Here is a 22083-nt window from a genome sequence, read left to right on the forward strand (position 1 = left end):
ATAGAAGAAATCATTGAACACGGAGATAGAGCTTCCATTAAAGAAAATTACCATATGATAGGTACCATCAAGCCAATATATATACCCTCAAATATCCAGCATTCAATCGTCATTCATTTCATCTTATCTTATTTCCAATAGAGGACTCTTTCTGCTTTTCTCACGCGCGCGTCACCCCGAGATTAAATGTAAAAGAGGGAGGATACTCGCGCGTATACTCTTTATTTGCGCTCCGCGTATTACTCTAGGTTGCAGAGCGGCGAATTCATACGATCAAATATGGGATATTTGTGCCTTCGAGTGCGGATATTCGCTTTGATTTCGCGTTATCGACGTCAGTTCATCGATCCGTGAATTCATTTGCTCGTAAAGATTTTACCATTCCGTCGAGCCGCGCGAGAAACGATAAAAAGGTTTTTTCCTTTATGGGGTTTAGTGGTATCTCTTTTCTGTCTCTAACGACATATATTATAGCTTCGATAAAGAATTAAAAATGAAAATTACAACAATATCAAATTTAAATATTATAATTGTTTTTGAAACATACGTGTGTCTTAATCTTGCATTGATTAAATTAATCAGTGAATTTTACATAATCAACAATCACTTGAATATAATCTGTCAAACAATTCGCGAATTCACGTTAAAAAATATAGAATTGATTTCCTTAAAGAAACGCTAAATAAATGTATTTTAATTGTAATTGTATTTTTATTATAAAATGGAAGGTTCGCATATTGATTTACATAAATTAGATTTTATTTTTTATTATATAATTTTTTATGTATATTTAATATAAAAAGATGCAACAATTGTTATAGCTTTGATTTTCTGAACGAAATAACAATCCATCATCATTCGGTATACTTTTATACAAACGAGATTCTTGATAACATTTCGAACGTGTCTCTATATAGACTACGTTGACTACACAAATCGCACTTTTGTACGCGCTTTTCGTACGGAAAACAAAATTTACATATAAGCTGGCTTCATATAATAAATTAAAATGCGCTTATACGGTGAGAATGATATTAATTAAAACTGTGAGATTTGCATTGATTATAATGTGCCACTAATTGAAAGCGACTTATCCGCACGTTGCATTAAAATGTAAATCAAATCTCCAGCGTCATGGGCATTCATGTTCGTGCCAATAAAGCAAGAACGCTACAAAGGCACAATAGAAAACACATTTGCCAAATTGCCTCTATACATATTTTTCTTTGTTTTTAATTGAAATGTATTATTATATGAGGCAACATTTATCGGAAATTTTATTGGATATACACAATGTGCAAATGCCGTATATTAACTATATTACAGAAATAATAAATATATATGTCCTACTATCATAATTAATTTTTACTTTACTGATATTCGCTATATTTAGAATTCGCATCGTGTTTTCTTCGTTGAAACAAAGAAACAAAAATGTAATTTAATTTATCCTAATGGTATAACTGGTTTCTGCTAATCTAATCAATAGTATATCGATTTCATTTATACATATAAACAAATTATATTTCTGATATATATATATATATATATATATATATATATATATATATATATATATCTAACACAATTTTTCGTATTCGTATATATAAGTAAAAATTATATCTTATTAATTATTATTATTCTTATACGCAAATGTTTCGTCAGCAATTAGATTATGATCGTTATGATGATATTCTCTTATTTTTATTCGATTTTTTTACAGCCTATTCTTAACGCTCGCTTCAACTATTCTCCAGTGGGCTGTCATAATACGAAATCGCGCAGAACTCAATGAATCATAAATTTCACAAGTTCACGATAATCATATCAACATTCATAATATCTAGAGCAGCAGACCTGACATTAAACCGAAAGTTTCATCGCGCACCCAGACGACCCTCAAGCTGTTACGAAAGAGGGAATTCGCGCAACCAACCGAGAAGATATAATCCTTCTGTCGCAGGGAAAGTCAAGTCAGACGAAGTCAAATCCCGCGCCGGTACCTATACGCCATGAAGGTCCCCGACCAGCTGAGGGAAAAGCAAAGATTGGTCCTGTATACTATATGGAAACTTCGGACACCACGCACGAATATCATCGCCCGACAGCCGCACCGGGTACCGATATTGTACGCTCTCACGGGTTTTACTTAAATGCCAACGCAAATACGGAGAGTACACGTGCATTCGATGTGCTTCAGTGACATTTCTCTGAGGAGAGAACGTTCGTTCGTGGACTTTAAGGTGGCATGGCAATGCACCCAAGTTCGGACATAAAAGATTCTCACCAGCTTCCACTAAGCTTCAACGAAGCTGCAACAAGCATGCGATTCTTCAGTATAAAATAGATATTTTGCTATTACGTTTTCAATTTAAAAATTGTTGGTTACGGCAATCTGTAAATATATTTGTTATAGATATTAAATTTTGTAGTCATTTCTCCAATTTTTATTTTATATTCTTTAATTTTACTGCCACATTTTTCTTAATTACCCGATATTTTTATTAAATATTACTTATATTTCCAAATATAACTAATATAATTTAAATAACAATATCTACTATTTATAATGAAAAAAAAATATAATTGATTTTGTTTTTTACATTTTTTTATATATTTGTTAATTTAAGCATTTTGATAAGTTTGTTAATCCTGCTTCTTTATATTTTATTCTTTCGCTGTTTTCGCTATACAAGTGTCATAATACGAACACTTGTATTCAACAGATGTATTTGTAGAACGTGAAATGCAGAAAACCAGTTTTTATTGCATGTCGCTGCGTTCATTTTTCGTGAAGTTATAGCATTTTAAAAATTCGACACGCGCGTACGCCATTCATGAAGAAAAACCGCATGTATTTTTTTGTACATAATTCGACAGATGTGCAGAAAAAAAATAACTGTAAAAAAACGTATAATAAATGTGTTTAAAATATGATTCGTCGAGAAACGCATGCGCGCACTAATCGATTCTTTCTTTCATTCGATCGAATTTATGAAAAGATATAATTATCAATATGTTCGTAAAAAATCATCAGTAAGATAATTTTCATTTGAAAGCCAAGGCTTTAGCTCTTCCAACGCGTGCGAAATTGCTCATCTCGATCTACTATGTGTGCGCGCGCGCGCATGTGTGTGTGTGTGTGTGTATGTTTTAATAAAATATCAGTGATTAATTACAAAAATAAAATTAATTTCGTGTAAAGATCTTCGTCTTGACAGACATTTCAATCGATATATCTTAAAATCTAGTTATCGTTAATTGAAAATTCTTTATCATTTTGTTATATATTTATCTCAAGATCTAAAGATTATAACGTTTTAAAGTCATGTGCGCAACAATAAAAGATATCTTAAAATTTTGAATCTTATAGAAAAAAAATTTGATATTTGTTATTAATTATGGAAAATTTTTAATAATTTTAATAATTATTTTTAATAAACAAAATATGTGTGTGTGTGTATGTGATCACTAGTATTTTTTTAATATTGTAAATTGTAAAATAGATATTATTGGTTATTGATTAATTTACCTATATATACGCACATACATAATTATTAAATATTATATACATATATGTATAATTAATAAATGTTCTTTTAATTTAAATTTGTATGAATAAAGTATATTTATTATATTAATACTTTATTTGTTCATTCCTCTGGCTGTTAATTTTAATTAATTTTTGCTTAATTAGATGATTAGATAAGATAAAAAATTGTCATGTACAGAAATAGATTTCAGTCCCGATTTCTGTATTTTCTCAGATGCTTTGTAGAAATGTACGATGATATTCACTACGAAAAAACTCAAAATGAAAAAATGAGAAAAAAAACTTCTTCATGCATATTTATTTTCTCCCATTAAACAGAGAAAAACTCTCATATATCCGAAAAAGTTGGCGCACGATATACTGCCATCATCGCCAGGCAGTCAAGTGCTGTTTTAACTAATGCGCTCTCTTGAACTCCTTGCACTATGAAATAATCTAAGTGACTATTACAGCTTATATATTTAGCATATTCATTTGATATACTTTATTGGCATGATTGATTAAAGCTGATGTTTATTTATAATCACAAATTACACAATGTAGACAAGCAAATTTGACACTCCAAGCGTCAAAAATTATTATTCATATTATAAGGACGCGTCTAAATTAATACCATCATCGTGAAAATTTATCTCGGATAAATGTAGTTTTTCATTCGATATGATAGACAAACAGCAGTCATGTTCTTTATTTTGCAATCGATAGGAATTGAGATTACGGGAAGAGTGAAAACAAACGTTCAGTATAGCTAGCTAGATTTTATTCCGTCAACAAAGTAAGTTGTTTTTTCTTACGACCGGCTGCCTGTGAAAAGTTCTATCAGAAATCGATCGATAGGGCGTCTCAACCAGCCGCCGTTTTGTAATTATGTAAATCGGCTTTCCCATCGTTACCTCACATATATTTTTTCACTCCTGAATAGCAATATGCTTTCATAGCCAGTGACCGATAAATCGACATGTTTAAAATCTATAATGTTTAATATCGTGAAAATGTGCATCAATATTTTAATAACTATTCAATGGAATTATTTACGTAATTTTATTGTAAATATATATATAAATTAATAATTCATTGTAAACATATATAACTTTAAATTCTTATTATTCGTAATGTAAAAAAGAAAAACACTTGAAATATTAAATACATTATATTACATTATTGATGAGAACTATATAAAATATATATTATATTATAATATTTATAATTTATCAATTTTGTAAATATCTGTTATCCATTGATTATATTCAGTAAGTTAAGGAATCATTTTTTTTTTCAAGAAATTTGTGATCACTGAACGCTTTGTTGAATATTTGATAATGAGGATCAGGGTATTTTCAAGGACACATAATGCAAATACGTTTGTATGTCGGCATATAATAGAATATTATGTGATAGCAACTTACAGTAAGGATGATACGCGCGCCACAACTTGAAACTTCGTTTATTCGAAGGCATCCATGGGGACACGATACGACGGTAATGTCAGCGATGGGAACCTAACATTTAACTAGATATGGTCGCAACTCAATTTACAGGCACAAGCTTTGCTTAATCCGAACATTAGGGATACCAGTTCAATGTACTTGCAGAGAGTCAATTCCGAATATCATGCGTCGATGGTTAGTTTAATAAATAATCGAGGATATTTGCATACATGGCTCTTTAATACAATCGCTAACAATCGTTAACACTGCGGTATCGATACCATTCGACTGTGTTTGACGATGGAATATAAACGATTGTTACCATAAAGAGATCACGCCTTGGTAATCCGCAATCGCTACAATTACTCGTAAATTCGACTCTATTTGCACACCGGCTTGGTGCGCTCATTGGCGGGTTCGATCACGAGAGAAACAGTTGTAATCGATTGATCTATGGGACATATATTCTAATGCTAACGGCACGAGACGCGGAAAATTTTCGGCGGAATAGCTATGACCTAATGCATCCCGCGAATCGGTTCACGCGTATCTCCCGATCACGCTGGCATAAACGTCGCAGGGCGTAATGCATGCGCCGTGCATGGTTCAATATAAAGGATTGTTATTTACGGCACGGTTTATATTTCATCGGAATATAATGGAAAATGGACCCAGCGTTAGGGGTAACGCATAGCGTTACCATACATATATCTTTTGCCTCTATCGCTTTGGCGCGCGCCCAACGCGGGTGCGTTTTGACATTTGTTTGTAGTTGAAATACGCATCTACACACATTTCTGTAATTATTGGAACGTTACATTCGCATACTCGTTGTCAGTATTATTCAAAAATTGTTAATCTATCCCACATGAGTGCAAACGTTGTTATTTATTTGTCAAATTAACACCGAAGAGAGGAGTCATCGTATACTTAAATATATAGCAGCAGTAGTCTCTGAATTTGTTACTGTTTATATACATAGAAAGTATAGTTTTGCTAAAGTATCTACAAATAATTTGGCTATGTAGATACCTACCGATTTGTCATCAATGTTTAAGCATTCTACATACAGCAATTTGCATTAATATTCGGACATCACAATACTTGAGAAATTATTTTTTTAATATAGTTTTAAATTGAATTGAGGAATTTATGATTTTTTTTAGTGCGATTTGTTATAGTTGATCAGAAATGTTAATTTTATCTATTTAATTGATATAGTTTTCAATGTAAAAAATATTAATGTAAATAAGTTAATGTAAGTTTAATGTAATTTCAGAATCACAAAAATATTATTGGGCACTCAATATATTTTATGATTTAGTAATTCTGGAAAATCAGATTAATTCTTTTACTTGCTTACTGTGAAATCAAAATGCGTGACTTATCTCACGGTAGATTAAGCTAATCTAATTTTCCTAAATCACACGAATTAATAGTGAAAATGCAACGCAAAAATAAAAATAGTTTATTTGATAAACGTCAGCTTGATATTTATCATTATGAAAAAGTAAACTATCGAGAAATCGATAAATTAATAACTTTAAGGGGTTAGACTAGTAAAATTTAAAAAGAATCGAAAAAATTTTTTTTGCTTTAAAAAGTATTTTGAAACCTGTAGAATATGGAATAAAAAGTCTTAAGTATAAATTCGAGTTACAAAGCCTACAAAATTTGCTATATGATATAAAGATTATGTTGTAGAACTTCAAATACATTTTCCTTGAAACCTTGTTTTTCAAAACGGTGTCGAAAGTTTCTCAAAATGTACTCATCGGATTGATTTGAATTTTGATTTTTTATTATCTTTATAGTATTCTCTGAGCATTGACCGAGAATTTTTACAATATCATTATTATTTTTTTACAAGATACTAATAAATTATAATAATTAATAATATTTGTGCCAAAAGTCAAACCAAAAGTTAAAAAAAATTTTTTTTCAGTCAAATTTTAATAAATTTTGAGAATAAGTTCGGTCAATGCTTAAGGAATACAATACACTTCAGTAATATTTTTTTTGTTTTTGTTTCATACGATCCAAATTGATACGAAAAAAATTGATCTTTCATAATTTCATTTAAAAAATTTTTTTGATGATGTTAAAATTATTATTTTTCCTTTCATTTTACATATTTTATCTTACCTTTAATGTGTACTTAAATAAGGTATCAAAACACAAGTTTTGCAAGGCATCAAATTGCAGCTTTTTTATTTCTTCGGCAATCCACGCTTAAAAATTATTTTTACAGCTGGTCACCCTTAAGTAAAAGTCGGTATGGTAAAAAGATATCGTGAAAATCGTATTGAATCAATACATTGAATGCCAGAAAGGACGTTCAAGATTATCAGACTTGCAAGATAAATATAAAATTATTAAAAAAATATAAATAAATCCTAGATTAAGTGTTTTAAAATTAACTTTAAAATTGTACGAAGAGACTAGCAAGAAGGTGCATCCTGATACTATTCGAGCATTAAAAGAAAGTGGCTGGTTACAACGTTCATAAAATTATTCAAATGGGACGAAGAATATACATGAAGATTCTAAAATCATAATATGTATATTTCAATTTTTAAAAAAGTCATTGATTCCGTACTCCAAAAATTATATTTAGAAAATAACATAATTTCTGAAATATCACGTGATATTTGAATATTAATACGAGTTACTGTAAATATTGTAATAAAATTAAGTCTAATAAAATTATTTTCAGATCTGTATCTAGCTAAATTTTTAAATATTTTAGTAAAACCGTTCTCTCTCTGTATAAAGTTGATTTAATAACAACTGCTATAAAGAACGCTTCATACATATAAAGCACAAATTGTCTAATTTAATTACCATTTTCCAAATGTTGTTTTAACAGCGTAAGTTACTACATGACAAATATTTGCACGTTATCAGTAGAAGTGTGACCCGAACGTGAATTATCATACAGTTAGAGTCAAAAACAAGATTCATTCATTCTTAATTTCAGCCTTACTTCGTTCCTATGCGTCATAACTTTCCAAACTACTCGTCCGGAAACGGACAAATATATCTTCCTGCAACAACTAAACGATCGTAACTTTCTTTCTAAACTTTCCTTCACGCGCAGCGTTTACGACCGAAACTCAGAAGCTAGGCAAGCTACGTATCAATTAATTTGACTTGATCGCGTTTACACGCTGGCAAACACGATTGCGAGAAGCTGCTCCCGTTAAACGCTATACGCTTTTCCGCGAGGTAACGCGGTGGAACAGCCAATAATCTTAACCACGTGAGAGATACTGGAACGAAATATCCGCGGGATAACCGCGCTAACAGATATATCTCGCATAGTGGAATTTCACCCACGCCGTTCTCAGGTCAACGGAACGTCGCGTCGTTGCATCGTAAACGAGCACGTCGGACGGAACCTTCGCAGTCAGCTTTCTTCGTGCCAGGAGATTTTTCAGACGGACGTTGCCCGCAACTTCAAAGATCGTCCCTGTCCAGACGGACAGGTCATATACGCGAAACTTTCGCCAACGCAGTTTCCCATCGCTCTTACGTACTCTCATCTCGAGGGAGAGTAGTCCTACGTGCGTGGATTTTTACATATCACTCTTCTTATATCGCTCACAGAAATTTGCAAAAATGCACACGCAATCTCATCGGTCTTTTACGTGAGAAAATATGCCGTATGAAATTTACGCGAGATGTTGACGCAGGAGAAACTTCACAAATGGACGCGGAAGGTAAAAATTTTTCGGGTCGCAAGAGGACACGCTTTTCACGCGAACTTTGGACAAGGACAGAATTCGCGGGTGCCGCAGAATGCAACGGAAAGGAAACTGAAGAAGAAAGAGAAGAGACAGGAAGAGAGTACGAAAGTGGGTAGGAATTGTTACGGCAGCGGGTTTACGAGGTCCCGGTGGACAGGATGCCAAGCGAAGAGGAGGGGAAGGGTGCACGTCGCTCGTTTTCGAAAGGGGAAAAGCGTTATCTTGCCGTGTGTGACTCGAATAACAAGAGTAAGCCTTCGCAAAGTCCGGCCTGTCAGACGTTCCATCGTGGCAACGTTAATGTGATTCCTGTTTGCGCGATTTCGCGTCGCCGCTCGATCTTCCGTTATTCGCATTATGGCTGCACCAATGACACTGAATCCGATCTGTGTAAAATGATGCCTTCGGTTCATCTCCATCGGCGGCTTCTACGCGAAGAATTTTATGTCACAATGGAAAGATAGACGTAAATCTCTAGAAAAATGAAACTGTCAATAACTACTACTATATAATAACGTCTCTCGTTTAATTCACATTATCATACATCGTGAAACAAGCGGTAATGGAATGTGAATAATGATAGACGTCAAATGACTTTGTGCTCGAGGCAGCGACGGTTAATTCCGGAATGTTGAGAATATCTTCCGTATTGTGACTAAATAGACAATTCAGACAGTGTGGTAGATTTCGCTATGAGTAGGTACTGTTCCATTACATAAACGTTTGCAAATGGTGTCACGTTGACTATGTGAATTTGCTATACCACTATTTGAAATATCGAAATTTCCTACTAATAAAAATTTATAACTCGTTAATTTATAATTCGATATTACGGAGAGTTAGCAAAAATATACCTTTTCACTAAAAATAATGAGTTTATTTTTTTTTTATTATTATTCAAGAGGCACAAAAGCGGTTAAAAAGGAAAAGATTTAATTAACATTACTCTACTGAATATAGCGAGAATTAAAATGGTCTATTTCGGCTCTGATAGAAAAAAAATTGCTAGATTTGCAATGTAGAAGTACAAAAAGTAAGCTAAAGAGCTTTTAGTAATATTGAATATTACAGGTTCCATGGCAACTCCACAAAATGTGCCTGACGCATTTACATTTAATCTCCGGTAAAACCGATGGTTGGTCGGGTAATTACCAAGAATGATTGCCCGTTGTCAATACGTACACAACTCGTTATACCCATTTCCAAAACAAGTTCGAAATCGTTCAAAACTGTGAATATTTATTTGAAAGCTCTGGCTGGCGACAGACACTTCTTGCTGATTTGTTATTATATAGTATTTTTAAAATACTCTGAATTAGATTTAAATAGAAAATATATTAAGCTTAAAAAAACCATTAAGATTTAATATATTCAACAGACTGAATTAATTTGTATTCGATACATCAATCAATCTTTTGTGTCCAATTAATACACATAAAGGTTTTTGTTTTACGTATATATATATATATATATATATATATTGATATATATGATTTATAATTGCAATACTAATTAAATAAACGACTTGTTAACAACTGTCACATAATTAAAAATATTGTTTTCTGCTTTGAAATGCTGTTAAAAGCGAATTGCATTGATTCCCATTGCAACAGTTGCGTTACGAAAAATCATCGTACCAGTTAGGGACTAATGTCGTTACCTGTCGAACAGCATTTGCTAGAGAGTCAAGCGGCAAACATTTTCGCAAACTCATTTTCCTGTTCTCGCACACTTTTAATGACACACGCGAACGTACTAATATAATTATTGTGACAGTTTCACTCGTTATCCTTGATTGTTCTGTACGGCAAATAATAACTCTTGAAACTGCTATGTATGTCAATAGCTTTGGTGCACAAATTTCAGTGGTGATTGACACTTTCACGCTCGTTTAATTAGCTCTTATATTTCTTCGCACGAATAACGAATATGGATTTTAAATCGATGACTGTGCTATAATAGCATCAGGCTTTTGTTTGCATCGTAAGTGAGAAAGAAAGAGACTTTTCACAGTATAAAACAGCGATAATAGAAAGTTCGCTGCTACAGACTTTTGATATTTGCAAATGCTACAAATGCGAATAATAGCGCGTTATTTTCACACTCTGTGGGAGCGCCATTACGCTTGACGAATAATGGATCGCCGAAGCGGTAGAGGTTGAAAAAAATGGACCGAGGTCGCGGAAAATGAGCCCAAAACTTTTACGGCGGATGCAAAGCAGCACAGCTTATCGCGTGAATGTTTGTATGGTGATCTATCCTCCACGAAGTCAGAACCTCCACCCCGTTTGGCCTACATACCGAGAGTTATGGCCGCAGCCGTGTCATACAACCGCACGAAGACTCCGTGAGACATATAAGGAAATAGGAGCATCGCCTTCGCCAAGCACTGCAACGAGCGCGCGGCTGTGCTTGAAGGTACGAAACAAGCATCGTTTTCGCGCCGAAGCGAAAATATTCATGGCAGCTGTAACACTCGATTCCGTTTGTCTGCAATGCAGTATTGAGATCAGAAATAAAATACAATACTAATAACGGTGCTGTCGTTGCCCACCAGAAATATCACAGTAGTTTTTTTTATAGGATATATCGGAGAATATCTGTATCAGAGAGAGCAAACATTTTTGGTTCTAGTCAAGTGATTTTAACGTGCGCTTTTATTACGGCTATAGTAGCGACAGTAGCGTGGTTGGCGAGGAAATAAATACTCGTTTTGTGTGAGCTCTAGTACATACATGTTTAATACTTGTTAGCAGTGCTCGGCTTAAAATGCTGTAGTGTGCTGAATATCTATAGCCGTCTCTCATGAGACAGTATGCGACAGCTTTAATCCATACACGCTTACTATGTACGTACAATCTTAACGATGAGATATTTTAGTTTGATGGCGGAAATGTGTCCTACATTCAACAGTTTGCGTTCTTGCATGACAGCTATAATAATTTAACGGTCAAAAGGTGAGCTCGACAATGCTACATCACGAAAAATGATATTTGCATTAAGAGAAGTGTCATACGAAAATCTTCATGTACAATCTTGGCAAAAAGTATTAGGCACTTGTCATTTTTTTATTTATCTGGAATTCTTTTACCTATATTGTTTCATGATTTATTATACGGCATTATACATAAATTTAAAGAATTCTTGAAACGCAGGATAATTCACAGCAATTACATATCATTTTTTAAACTAAACTGTTAAATAATGTGCGTAATATTTTTGATTAATAAAGTGTGTAATATTTTTGGTTAAGATTGTATATTTATATACATATATATTTGAAGAAAATCTAAATTACATAGCTGATTTAAAAAAACTCTTCCCCCTCTCCCCCCCCCCTCTCACTATATGGACAAAGTAATTTCAATCAAAGTGGCTGAAATTGTGACATTTTATAGTTTATTAGATGCTAATTAAAAGTCTCCATAAACACAACAATAAAAATGAAACAGATTTTGCTGTAGCTATTTGAAAGTTGCTATTTTTATTATATATTTATTAAATCGAAAAGTATTTTTATTTATACTTTTCAGTATGATTTATTTATTTAACTATACCTAATCATACGTGTCCATGTAATAATGTCAGACTAATGGAATAACTATCGACAGAGATGCATATATATCTCTCCCCTCTCGTGTACACACACTGTGACATACAGAAGAAATTTTGTTATATTATTTTGTATTAAATTTAACACATTTCATGTATTCTGAATAGTTCATTTTAATTTTTGTGTTATTTTAACACTAAATGAATATGTTAGAAAGAACACAAATATTACGTAAAAGAATTAATATAAAAAAAAAGTAATACTGACACAATTTGTAAGCAAACTATGGAAGCATACTTTTTCATTAAAATTAATGTTTATAATATCTTAAATTAATACATATTTTATTCGTTTATCTGAAAATTTACGTTTTAGAACACATTATTTTCTTGTTATTCATTTAGTTACTCATAAATTGTGTTATTCTGACACTAAAAAATATTGAATATCAATTTAATTATTATTACGAACTATTTAATATAATCATATTATATTACAAATAACATAATTATATTATCTTAAATTAATATTCAAATATGTTGAAAATTCTACACAACATTTTAACAAGAATTTGAATCATTTTCAACACAAATCTCAAATGTTTATATTCTGAGTATATAAACTTTTCGATTTTTGATATATGATTATATTATGTATGTTTAATTTTACTATACATTGAGAAAAAAATGCTGTTGATACAATTAAAGTCATGTATATTTTTATTGACATATAAAGGCATAAATTATTGTTTCAATAATCAAGGTCTTTATGTCAATAAAAATATACATGAATTAATCACTTATGTTAGTGACAGCCCGTAATATAGAATTTTATTGAATCAACAGCTTTTTTTTCTCAGTGTATAAATATATTGTAGATAAAGATACTTTTTAATACAATTACATCCAAAATAGATAACTTCAAAATGCAAAATCTATCCATCTTTTATGTTTATCTATAAAGATTAACTCTTTATAATCTATATCTTTTATGTTTATCTATAAAGATTAACATTTTATAAACTACAAAAGTCACAGTTTTAGCCAATTTGATACCACTTTTTCTATACGACTAGAGATTATTTAAAGAGATTATTTAAAAATGATTGCTGAACTTATTAAATAAAAATGATTCTATAAGTCTGATAAGGTAATAATATTAAGAATTAAATATACAATTAAAGATACATAAAAAATAGATTTAGCGCAAAGATTTTTTTTTTTGGTTATTATTTGATTAAAACTCTCTTCAGATATCCATAATCCATATCTTATATAAATCTACATAGATAGAATACTAATATAGATATATAATACTAATGTCAATAACCGGTAATTAAGTTTTTAATCGGTGTAAAAATAAGATTATATTATAATGACTTCCGTATGCGAGGTATGTAATTTTAAGGAAAGCTAGAAAGGAAGACATGCGTTTATATTCAGTGGTAAGCGACGAGTGAGCGAATAAGATAACGAGACTCATCGTCTCATTAACAATCGTACTTGTTTTGAAAGAAAATCTTCATCCCAGTTTTCTCATTCTATATCTTTTGCTACGTCAGGAATATCTCCAAAAGAGATAACTGAATCCCTTTTGTATACGTCAGATGACACTTGTAATTTTAGTTAGTCGTCGGCAATTAGTGTAATTTTAGTATTTAAAAGACACATTATTTTTTCGCAGCACGTTCCGTCTTATTGCATGTTCCTCGTTGCTGGAAATGCGGCTATTGTGTACGAGCACAGTTACCCTAATCGATAAGCTGGGTTATTAGTGATATTAGCACACCTCTCCTTTTTTCCCTTGCAGAAGGGCCACCAATCTTTCCCTTTTTTCTGTGGTAGTCCTAAAATTTATGATAATTTCCAGTTACGTGGTACCCTTTCATTCTCGTTTTCAGTAGGCCACGATACGGCTACATAATTTCTCGTTGTGTCGCTAATGCGTAATAATTTTTCGACTTTACTGGCAGGCGAACAATATTGTAACTCTGAGAGAAATTGGCGTTTCGCAATATGTATTTATAATTTTAAATAAATTTTAAATCGATAAATATGTAGAAGCTTATTTTAGATATAAATGACAGAATATTTGTGTGTGTGTGTGTGTGTATCTTTTTAAAAAAATACAAATATATATTTTAAATGATTATATATGAAGTATAACATAATATTATTATTAAAAAATCATATAAAAAATTGAAAACGTTACAAAAGAAATTCTTTGAATACTGAAAAAACATATTAAATTTGTAAAGGAATAAATAAATACGCAAAAAGTAAATTATATACAAGAGTCATTATTCATTTTAATAGAATAAAAGCAAATAATTCAACCATCCCAATCGCATTTAAGAATGATATCATGTTCTTTAACTATTCATATATCACATATACGAGAATACACCTACATATACCTACATATACCCGGAGGGTGAGGATAAGCCAGATAGGCAGGGTGTACCAAATAGGCAGGTACGTACGTACTTATCTGAACCATGCACTTTTCAGTGTGTGACAAGAGGATATGATTTATTGCCTACAAGCTTGCTACAATGACTGCGGTACGTGTTAAACTGACCACGTTCATCATTAAAATTAATGGATATTGGATACTGCCCACGGTAAGCGGAAGGAGAGGTAGAAATGACCGAAAGCGTCGGAAAGCTCGGTGGCCGAGGAAGATGTTGTTAATATCGCAGATCGATATTTTGCAGCATTTTGCGATAAGAGTCGCCAGGAAAATAACATGAAATATTGATTTCGTTTATATTTGTACTTTTGAACCATATAATATTAATCGTACGAAAGAGTTTTCGATATAATATTAAAATTTTTGTAACTTATGTACGGGATTTTCTATTACGTGAAAAATTCGCGCTTGGAAACTTCATTAGAAATTTATGTAATCAGCGCGATGCTCCTCAGAGTGACAATGTCGACAATGCGTGTAGTGAAAGCAGTTATACGTATTACGTATTTTCATGTGTTCTGTAATTGCTTCTGGTGTCTATTGTGCGGATGAGTGTTAAGTCTGCGGCACGGCACCATTAAAATTAATGGGGATTGGGATAGCGGAGATAGTCAGGCGTGATACTAAACGCGAAGTGAAATGATGCATCATTCACAAAGAAACAATGCGCACAATTCAGTGATCGCATTATAATAATTTGTACATTACAATGCATGCATTATTATTAAAGCGATCAATATAACATTCCGATTAAAGTGGTCGAGTTAATGGACGACAGGTATTCAAAATATTCCAATACTAAAAATCAATCATTTTTATCGACATATGTCTCATTGCGTTATCATTGCGTTATTAAATCAATCATGTATGATATTTATACATTTAGTGCTGCATGATTAAAGTAGCTGCATGATTATATTTAGAATCTCTACTTTTTGCAATATATTCCGATCGCATCGTATTAACGGCTAAATATATATTGGTCGAGTGTTTGGTACTCGTTTTTGCGATTAACTATCTTATGGAAATAAATCGTATTACAGTATAATCGACCCAGTTTACAAAAACAAGTTAAAAATAAGATTAGGCCGCGGCGTTACTATCTGCCAATTTCCCTGTTTACACGCCCTGCTTACGACACCCTTATCGCAGTGCACGTGACTCAGAATCGCATTACCCAGCAGCGGCAAAATAACCGTATAAAAATTTCCGTCTTCCTTTTTCCAGGGTCGACGCGACGAGAGGAAAATGCGCTCGGCGAACGAACGGGCAAGACCGCGAATACGCTGGGCGATCGTCTAAACCGCTTCAATCGTCGTCTATCATCGACCTATCCTTGCGGCCGCGATAGATCGCGTTATCGTAATGACATTTCGTGGCCAGCTTTCGCGGCTGCTGATGGCGGGAATATGAGGGTCGCGCGGTGACGAGACAAGAAGGTAGGCTAAGCAAATCGATCTGTCGGCGCACGTAACGCACAGCTAAGTAGCACGTTAAAACCCCGCGAGCGTCTCGGCTATGCTTTCAGCATATTTGCATAGGATTCTGCTCGGTGGCGCGTACACGCGGCAGCCACCCATGGTACGCGAGCACCTGCCGAACGCTTACGTAGTTACGCAAAATGACAGCGCTACCATTACGCATACCCGGGATAGCCGAGATACTTAACAATCTGGTATTCCGATTACGATAGTACGCCTATGCACGTAGGAGCGCATCTTCGAATGCGCTCGCAGCGGATCGCAGCATGTAGGACAGGCTTGGCGATCCCTGAAGCGACGAGGATCAGACCTCTCCGTTCATCGGCTTATGACAAGCATGTGACATGAATGCTAATAGCCAACCTGATGCCACAACCGAACAGAAATTTATCAGCATCGTGAATTTTGTATAATTTTATACAATATAACGGAAAGGACGGTTTGATATCTAAAAATTTAGTTATAGATACAGATCTGAAAATAATTGTGTGGGCTATCCAAAATTATTACCAAAATTATATAGGACTCAAGATGGTTGTTAGAGTGTCGAAACTTTTTGCAACATTGCTCATCATACTTGAACATTCTACACAAGGGGTAAACCGCTGAGGGCATTGCGGTATATGAATTTGGGGCATTACTGGGCATTACTGGACATTATTTAAGAGAATTGTGTATTATAATAAGCGGTATAAGGTTATGCATTATTAGTGCATTAATGGGCATTACTGGAACATTTAATGGGCATTACTAAGGCATTAGGGGATTAGTGGGGATTAGTGGGCATTACTAGGGCATTAATGGCTATAAAATTTAGGCATTAGTAGGCATTGATGTACACAATTTTGGTTAGTGGTTTATCCCTTGGTTCTACATAATATTATAATTTTGATAGTCCAACAAAATGATTTTCAGCTTTATATTTAGTTGAATTTCTAGATGCTTCAGCAAAATCGTTCTTTGCGTATATATACTCTCTGCGGTAAAATTAAAGTAATATTGCGCAACGTTATTATGAGTTCTTTTTATCTCGATAAAAATATCGCATTATGTCACTGCGTTCAACGTAAGATTAAAACTTACTATTATTATCAAAGATCATCGACGACAAATCGAACAAAGTAACTTTATAAATGGAATGGATTTATATTCTTTGACTTGTAGCTTGTTCTCAGTTTGAGAAACAATTCATAAAGTAATATCGTTCGAGCAAAAGTGTTTGATCAAAGACATAAAAAGTTTCATTAAAACTTCTTTGATCGCTGGAACAAGTAAAAAGAAGTACGCTGCCAATTATGTACTCCAGTTACGCAATGACCTACTGATTATGAAGAATAAAACGTTGTTATTACGCAACGGAAGTAATTAAATAAAATACGAAAATATTTCTTTTATTACAAACTATGCATTAATTTTTTTATTTTAATTACGCTTAAAACAACCGCTGTTGTATCGATATCAGTAACAAATATTATTTATTTTATGTCATACGGCTAGAAAGATATGTAAATACCTTTGCGTCACGTAAAGATGAGTATATATGTATAAATTAGAAAGAGGGTTGGAGAGAGTAGCTGTGTAAAATCGCCTACATCGTAGCTTCACATAATGTAGAAAGCATCCGTATATACATATCCAACGAGAGTTGGATTTTAAAGTACGAAAAGTTCCCAAGTTTTCTTGAATTTTCATTACGTACGTTCCGGGAACACGGCGGAAAGGTCTCTAGAGGGGAGCACGATAACACCAGAAGCACAAGCGCCTCAGGTTCTATCTCTGCGGCGCGTAATTCGAGACCTAGCCTGCCGTTCGATTATAATTTCATTTGCCGGGAGCTCGTACGATTAATGCGATGGTGCCGACCTATTCCCTCTAATTAAATCCTGTATACCAACCGAAAGATACCACGAAGGGAGATTCTAGAAGAGAATTGGTCGTAATCAACGACCGGTCATCGGACTCAATCGAACGTATCTATACGTAAAGATGCGATCGCAAGGAATCAAATGGAGACCTCCACTCACCTCAGTTCGATGCCTTGGCTGCGCTTGTCATTTATGCTAACGATCACGTCGCGTGGCTGTATCTTCTTATCACCGCTGCACTTCGGGGTAGTCACTTTGCCGCGCGAGTTTACGCCAGGCACAAACGATGACTACGTACGTCCGCACACGTACGCCTCGCTATGCAATGACGTAGTGACATCCAGCGTTTCGCGATGACGAGATCAACGTCTTTCTCCGTCTCCCACCCTGCCGATCTACTCACGCAGGTTCAATTCGCGGCGACGTGAGAGTTCCGCTCGGAGCATCGACGTACATACATACGAACGAGCCTGGGGGAGGGAGAAGGGGGGAGGGGGAGAGTTAAGACAGTCACGTATCGTTGCAAGCGCCTTCGTCGTCGCACACTGCTGCACTGTCACAGTGCCCGCGCCGCTTCTCTACCCTGTCGATTTAGCGAATCCCCCGAGCCAGCGATCCTAATCTCCCAATTCCTCGCGAGCGCGCACACCGGCGTGACTATCGCGATAAAGTCCGAAACGCGAGATTTACGAACTCTTGAAACGAAATTCACGTAAATTCCGAAACGACGCGACGGTCCGAAATATCACGAATTGACATGAGCGAATGTCAGTCTTGTCTTTGTTACTCGAAGATAAGCATCGAGTCGAGACGTGGATAGTTTCGAATTGGATAGTTAAGATTGGACGTTTTATCGTATCGCATTCGTAGCTTTAGCGTACTCGATCAGCGATCAGCTCGACTCTATGATGTTCGTTTTGCACATTCACAGGGCGCGTGACATCACTCGAGCTATGCGAAGGCGTAGGATGGAAGTATTGGCGTTCCAGCTGATTCACGCCGATAGAAAGAGAAAGGGGTGCGTAGGACAGAGCTTACGAGAGCGCGAGCCACGACAACGTGTGTGTTTACCCGCGCGACGACGTAAACACTCCGCACGAAAGCACTCGACTGCTCGGCAGGGGTGGCCGAGCGGCACAGTTCGGTTGCTCGCGCAATAGCTTGGTAACGCGGCGCAACAGTGCGCAAGTTGTGCTTTTGTGCGGCGAATGCGGTACGGCCAGCACCTATGACCTCTCTCTTTCTTCCTATCTCCCTCGCCCTCCCTCTTTCCTTATCTGTCTGCACTTTTTCGTGTTTTTTTTTTAATCCTTCTGCCTTCCTTTTTCGCTCCGCTCTATAGCCACAATTTTCACCCCTTTTCGCTCTCGCTGCGCCTCTCTTCCTTCCCTTCTCTACTCTCTATTTTTTTTTCTTTTTTATACTCCGCCGATACAATCCTCTTACATCCTTCCTTCTCGTCTCACTAACTGACTGACTGACTGACTGTCGTCCGTCCGTCTACCTGCGCCGCGGAAGAGCGGCCACGGTGAATCGCGAAAAGTAACTGGCGAGCCGGCCGACCCCGATTGGCTCGAGTCTGCGCCCTAGCGACAACTCGGGTACACCGGATATAAAATATAGACGCCTAGTGTGTACGTATACCTACGCGCCGCTCTGCGCGGTACGCGGCAACACGGGGGTTGAAAAGGAGGAAACTCTCCTGCCCTCCCCCACCAGGTCTCTCGTCCTCCCGTTACCTGCTCTCCTCTTATTCTATTTTCACTCACTGTACCGGTAGTCTTTCTCTCTCCTTCCACCCCATGTTCATCCGCGCTACCCGCTTCATATTCTCTCTTCCTCCCTTCGTCAGTCTCCCTTTCTGTCTCTGCGCTCTCTCATATCGTTTCTACACCTCTCTCACTTCACCTTGTCCTTTCTCTCTGTCTTCCTCTCTAGTTCCTTCATTCGTGACTATGCATCTCGTATCGCTTACCGCAGCAGCGCCGATACGCTGTTGCTGCTACGTTGTAGCTGCTGATGAAACCTCAAGGTGCACGCGTATCTGCGTGTAAAAGAAAAGGACGCCCCGTTTTGTGGAACATAAAGGAGAATATTTGTCTTAATCCAAGGTACATATTAAATGGGTACTGAAATTGCGTTGTCTTGCGAGAGTAACAACGTTAAGACGCTGACTTGTCAGGCGCCACATTGTCGTAAAAGATAAATATATCAAACAATTTTTCTAGATATTATGTATATATTTTCGTTCATTGCAGATTGCATATATTTATCAAACTACGTACTATAATGTGCACGAATGCAATGAAACTGATTAAATTCGGCGAATGCTTCCTGGTTACGTATTTTAAGTCTGAAATCTGCATCGCTTGTTTAGAAACTAATTGCACGCTTGTTTCTTCACGGGGAATTACCTCGCGCTTAAACGGTATATCGATTTAGTAGCGCCGCATACTTATATAACGACAATGTATAATATATGTATATACATAATGTGTATATAAATAAAAGTATATATGAGTAATATATATGTACTGCATTCCTTTTTAATTGACCATGAATATATATAAGATCATAAACGCTTCTTTGAGAAGCAATTGATTTCGTTGAAAACGAAAAACATTGTTGCAGTATATGATTGCGTTTATAATGTATAGTTACAACTTAAAATACCGTTACTGTAATAATACTGAGAATTTTTACGTAATTTCGCGATTAAGGCCACCAGTTACAGTGTTATATCATTCTTGCAATGTTTCCAAGAAAAGAGTAACGATTTCAGAGCAACTAGATAAAACGCAGCCAGCGAGATGTGGCGGTAATCCACATTCTGTATGTCAAGCGAATTATAACAGTATTGTTTACTATGCTAATGACATTTGTTATTTGTTACTACGTAATTAATTAAAAACACCGCTTGGGGTGTTTGAATCAAAGCAAGTAGATTCTACATATATCTTCCTGTTATCTGCATAATTATGTTAATATTCCGTTATCGTTGTTTTGATAAACATCGAAATATTTTTTTCAGCTCTCTTATATTAACTGCCAAATTATTGATTTTCAATACTATATATATATCTGAATTAAGTTACATAATAATATTGTTACTTTATTTGTGTGTAATTAAATCCATATTCTATCGACAGTTATTTAATTAAACTCAATTGTAGATTACTGAAATATATCGATTTCCATTACGTTTGACATTTTTGACCAGACATAAGATGACAAAACTTTATCTTATATTATTTTCATATAATTAAATTTACGACTAACAGTCTTACATGTAGATAAGCTCTACTCCAATGTCTTCTGATTAAGAGGATTTCGAGGCATCTTCGGTGATACAAAGTTATATTGTTATTCATAACAGGAGGAGAGGTAGTTTCACGAAGCCTGTAGCAAAGCCCATTATCTTAACATGACTATGAGTCTTAAAATTGGACGCATCTCTTGGTAGTCTAATTACTCATTAGTTGGACCAACCGGTGATTCAAACATTATTCTAACACAACCGAAAACTTGGCAGCGGCTATTATAGCCGCTCATAGATCCATTTTCACGGCTGCTTTAACCAGACGCGGTAACAGGTTTCAGGTCCCGATTTCGTCTGAATTATACGCTATATTAAATTACTCGGCTTGCATCACCATTACAGTTTGTCGCTCGACAAAGTAGATGTGGGGAAACTATTTCTGTTGGATCATTACCGTTAGTTAATGGGCACGAAACCACGCAGAATTCATATGTTAGCGAATTGTGGAATAACTAAATGCTCCCCAATGTCATACTTAATATATAATACGTCGCATACTCGTATCTTATACATGTTCAACAGGCTCTTACATTAATTGACTGCCACATCAAATTTTTTTAAATATTTCTTTTTGTCTTTATAAACTTTTTTCAAGTCACACTTAAGATATTTAAAATATTAATTAAAATGTGTTATATAATGTTATAATCATACGCTGTTCTTA

General features: G+C 34.8%; 2 protein-coding genes across 6 annotated transcripts in view; one reads left to right on the forward strand and one right to left on the reverse strand.

Annotated features, from left to right (window-relative positions):
• Ten-a (Teneurin-a transmembrane protein) overlaps nucleotides 1-20023 on the reverse strand; it is a 495412-nt gene extending 475389 nt beyond the window's left edge. For 3 of the 4 annotated variants that reach the window (XM_087409039.1, XM_087409040.1, XM_011050850.2), the window contains exon 1: nucleotides 18260-20023. The gene's annotated coding sequence lies outside the window, so the exon portion shown is untranslated. The remainder of the gene's footprint in view (nucleotides 1-18259) is intronic. The other variant, XM_087409041.1, reaches the window with a different exon arrangement.
• The window catches only part of LOC105142938 (potassium/sodium hyperpolarization-activated cyclic nucleotide-gated channel 2), a 280821-nt gene that overhangs the window by 239509 nt on the left and 19229 nt on the right, over nucleotides 1-22083 (forward strand). Inside the window, exon 6 of one of the 2 annotated variants that reach the window (XM_087409054.1) lies at nucleotides 1964-16193. The exons of the other annotated variant lie outside the window; for it this stretch is intronic. The gene's annotated coding sequence lies outside the window, so the exon portion shown is untranslated. The remainder of the gene's footprint in view (nucleotides 1-1963; nucleotides 16194-22083) is intronic. 2 annotated transcript variants of the gene reach the window in all.

The sequence above is a fragment of the Acromyrmex echinatior genome, chromosome 8 (genome assembly GCF_024713525.1).
Source record: "Acromyrmex echinatior isolate Ae372 chromosome 8, ASM2471352v2, whole genome shotgun sequence".
NCBI lineage: Eukaryota > Metazoa > Arthropoda > Insecta > Hymenoptera > Formicidae > Acromyrmex > Acromyrmex echinatior.